The 4,744-nt window shown below is 41.7% G+C and overlaps 1 pseudogene; it reads left to right on the forward strand.

Moving 5' to 3' along the window:
* Positions 1,367–2,239, forward strand: LOC100524711 (annotated as a pseudogene).

Genomic DNA, 4,744 nt, shown 5'->3' on the forward strand with positions numbered 1-4,744 from the left:
TGGTCTGGAATCAAGTGTCATGTTGGTGCTCTGGGTGCCTGCACTGTGCTCTCCACACACAAGGCGAAAGGCAGATCCAGGTGCCCATCACTGGAAAGGCTGGCCCAGGCCTTGGCCCCTCACTTCCAGAGACTTACCTGTACAAGCCATAGGTCCACAGAGCTGCAGATTTCTTAGTCTCCTTTCTCATGTGTATGTCTGTGTGTGAGCACACATGGGAGAACAAAGAGGATGCCCTTCCCCAGGCCCTGATTTTCAGCAGGGGGCCTGAGACTGCCCTATCCCCTCGATTGATGCCCCTGCCGCTCCTGTGGTTACTGACTCCTGGTCACCTGTGCCTGCTTTTCCACCCAGGGTCCTGCCAGCCCATTTATCACTCTCTGTGTTCCATTTATGTTCCACAGAGATAGTTATTACATCTTTCAATGTGGCTATTTTTTTTTCTCCCTCTTCTCATAGTTTTCTATCATTTCATATATTTGGAGCAGGGGAAAGTGTCAAAGTCTGACCTTACGACATCACTTGACCAGCAGCCTCCCAGAGCCTTTGCACATGCCTCTGTTAGCCCACTCTTACCTTGTATTAAAAGTGTTACACTGTTGACTGCACCATTTGCCCAAAGCCATAGGTCAGGCTGCAGAGCCAGGATTTGAACCTCAGTCTATTGACTCCAAGATCTCTTGTCTAGAACACTGAAGAATGCATAACTGGCATAAAATAGGTGCTCAATTAATTTTTTTGGTCTATTTAGTGCTACATCTATGGCATATGGAGGTTCCCAGGCTAGGGGTTGAATCAGACCTGCAGCTGCCAGCCGATACCACAGCCACAGCAACGCCAGATCTGAGCCACATCTGTGACCTAAGCCTCAGCTTGCAGCAAGGTCAGATCCTTAACCCACTGAGTGAGGCCAGGGATTGGACCTGCATCCTCATGGATACTAGTTGGGTTCTTAACCTGCTGAGCCACAATGGGAACTCCACAATTAATGTTTGTTGAGTGACTTAGCCTTGGATTCTCATTACTATCTTCTAATGACAGATTTTTTTTTTCTTTTCTTTTTTTTCTTTTGGCCACCAGCAGCATATGGAGATGCCAGGCAGGGATTAGATCCAACCTATGCTGCAGCTGTAGCAATAAAAAATCCTTTAACCCACAGAGCTGGGCCAGGGATTGAACCTGCATCCTAGTGCCAATCTTGTTGCACCACAGCGAGAATTCCTCCATTACTATCTTCTAGATTCATCATAATCCTTCTTTTTTTGTTTGTTTGTTAGTTTGTCATCCTTTTAGGGCCCTACGGCAATGTGGGATCCTTCACCCACTAAGAGAGGCCAGGGTTTGAACCCGTGTCCTCATGGATACTAGTCGGGTTTGTTACCACTGAGCTGCAATGGGAATTCCAATCCTTTGTTTTCTCTTCCTTGAGCTAACCCACTCTTTAGAAATGCAAGGTCACCCCACTGCTGCCGCCTCCTCCTTCTGCTGCTCTTGGTGCTGCTTACGTGTGCTTGTATGGTGCGGACCTTGTACCTCTTTTGTGAAGCGGCAGCTGAGGGGACTCCAGTGCACGCCATGGCCGATGAAAAGCCCCAGGAAGGAGTCAAGAGAGAACAACGATCATATTAATTTGAAGGTGATGGGGCAGGATGCTTCTGTGGTGCAGTTTAAGATTAAGAGGCAAACACCACTTAATAAACTAATGAAAGCCTATTGTGAATGACACATTTGTCAGTGAGGCAGATGAGATGCCGATTGGACAGGCAGCCAATCAATGAACCAGACACGCTTGCACAGTTGGAAATGGAGGGTGAAAATACAACGGATGTGTTCCAGCAGCAGACAGGAGGTGTCTACTAAAAAGGGAACCTGCTACTTTACTCTAGAATTCTGTTCCTCCAGACCAAGAAGACATTCTCAATTAGAAAACCACAATTTGGTTCTACCACATCTTAACTACTACAGTATACTTGTCTCTATTCTTTCATTTTCTCCTTCCCCATTCCTTTGTTGTACTTAAAATAACCGGTGTATGTGCACAAGCATATTGCATTTTAAAAAAAAAAAAACTAAATGGCCAATGGTATGTTTTGATTGACATCAAATGCAGCTGGGATGGGGAAAAATACTGGTTCTGTGAACATACCCCCTTTCTCCATTAGTGGCATGCTCATTCATTTCTTACCTTTATATTCCAGTAAGTTATTTTGCTCTCAATGTTTAACCAGAAAAAAAAAAACACCATAAAAATTCTTGCATATTTTGTTCAATTGGAGACTTTTAATGTTTTTTGTTTATCACTGCAAAACCAAGGACAATTTTATAACTTTTTGGTATGTAGCTGTTACATGCAGGGCAATCTGTCTTTAAGTAAGGGTACATTACTCTAAAAGAAATGAGTCCTACAGAATGAACTTCTTTGCAGAACAGATACTGACTCACAGACTTTGAAAAACTTATGGTCTCCAAAGGAGACAGTTTGGGGGGTGGCGGGATGCGCTGGGATTGTGGGTTGGAAATCCTATAAAATTGGATTGTGATGATCATGGTACAACTATAAATGTAATAAGTTTATTGAATAATAAAAAAAATTCCTGTTAAAAAATAAATAATAAAAGAAATGAGCCCTAGATAGTTTTTCCTTCAAGTCAAGCATCTTCTTGTTTAAATAAATATATTGTTTAAAATGAAACAAAAGAAAAAAGAAGTGCAAGGTTGCTGAACACCCAACCCTTCCCTACTCTGCCCTGCCTGTGCGCATTGCAAACATTATAATCAGTCAGACTCTCTCACAGTCTGGACCCTGCTGCATGACTCGGCATTCTGCGCACACACACTAATTGATGAGCATTTGCCCTCCCAGTGTAGATTCACATTTTCCTTTTACCAATTGAATGTCCTAAATGTCTTGAAAAACAAATAAAAAAAAGTTATAAATTAGGTTCATGCAGTGGGCTCCTTCTAATGTTCTGGAATTTTTACTTCCCACTCTAATTTTGGCCTAAAACATGAAAAACAAACACATTTAGAAATAATACAGGAATTCCTCTTGTGATTCAGTGGAAATGAATCTGACTAGTATCCCATGAGGATGTGGCTTCAATCCCCGGCCTCGCTCAGTGGGTTAAGGATCCGGCGTGGCCATGAGCTGTAGTGTAGGCCGCAGACGTGGCTCAGAACTTGTGTTGCTGTGGCTGTAGCGTGGGCCAGCAGCTACAGCTCTGATTCAGCCCCTGGCCTGGGAACCTCCATATGCCACGGGTGTGGCCCTAAAAAAGACGAAAAAAAAAGGAAAAGAAAAAAAGAAATAATACAATTCTGTGATCCTGGTTATCTGTAAACAGACTACAACTAAGAACATTTTCTATAATTTTCTACAATGTTATATTTGAACAAAACTCAGTTTCTCTCACTCAACTTCATACCAAACCAGTGAGGCAGGTATTACCATTCTTTCTTTTTTCCCAATGAAGAAACTGAAGCACAGAGAAGTTAAGTGAATTGGCTAAAGTTGCACAGTATGTAAGTGGCAGAACATGTAACACAATGCAGATCTTTTTATATCTAATCTTTGTACAGCCTAGTATATCAGTGCTATTTCTACTGTTTTTTTTTTTTTTTCCTAAAACACTGCTTTTCAAGTGCTGGACATGTGAATATGAACTTCACGATCATTTTTGTTTCAAAATTATCTTTGACTAGAAAGATAAAAACATTCACAGAGTCACTGATTTTTATTTGTTATAGGTCTCTTTTTTGTGTGTATTTGTATTATTTCATTTTGCTTTATTGCTTGTCTTTGACATTTTATCCATATAGTACTGTGAATGTCAGAGGGACTATTTTGCATCCTCAGTGAGGTGCCAGCCCCAGACACAAGTTTGCAGAGCTCTTCCAAATAGTTACCCCAGAAGTTACACAACCTGAAAGCTCAGGCTTGCCATCGAGGTCCCAAGTCACATATTCTTACTCTTTTCAAAAAAAGGTAAATGAATAAATGTATAACCAAATTTGTTTGAAGTTGCACCCAAGCTTTTCACGGATACCGCAAATCTCATGCATTTTTAAAAAGAGCCTTTAAAGAACAGGTATCTTGTGTTTTAGCAGGGAAAAATACAAAAATTGTCAGATCATGATTTGTATGAAATGCTCTGTGACTCAGTCAACCACTAGCTGACCTCAGGATGCAAATCTCAGCTTCCACCCAACTCCCCTGCTACTGCCCCACCCTGGGGTTTTCCCACACTGTTTTTGTAGCTTTCACTTAAAATAATGTTAGCTGGAGCCTTCAGTGTAACCAGGCCATTGCTCTCTAACTTTGTTCCTCCAGCAGAACAGACAATAGAAGCTGTCCCTCTCGCTTGTTAAGTATAAACCCACTATCAAGTGGAGCCAAGGGCCTACTGGACTCAAGGCTTTTATCATCAGCCCTAGTGACCTACAAATATCTGTCAGGGACAACACTGTGCAAATCACCATCCCGGGTATTATCGTCATCATCATAACTGCCTTACTATGGGGCATGTACCGAGGCTTTCACATGAATTAGTTATTCATGTAATTTTAACCTTCACAGCACCTCTAATTTTCTTTTCACAAATAACAAAGTTGAGACTTAAGAAGCTTAGAAACGTTATCTAAAGCCCCGTGCCAAAAGAAGTAAGGACAGGATTCCAAACTGAGTGACTTCTGGGTTTCAAGTCCTCATGACCCCCAATGTCAAGTATGTATAATACACATATAT

The sequence above is a fragment of the Sus scrofa genome, chromosome 13 (assembly GCF_000003025.6).
Source record: "Sus scrofa isolate TJ Tabasco breed Duroc chromosome 13, Sscrofa11.1, whole genome shotgun sequence".
Lineage (NCBI taxonomy): Eukaryota > Metazoa > Chordata > Mammalia > Artiodactyla > Suidae > Sus > Sus scrofa.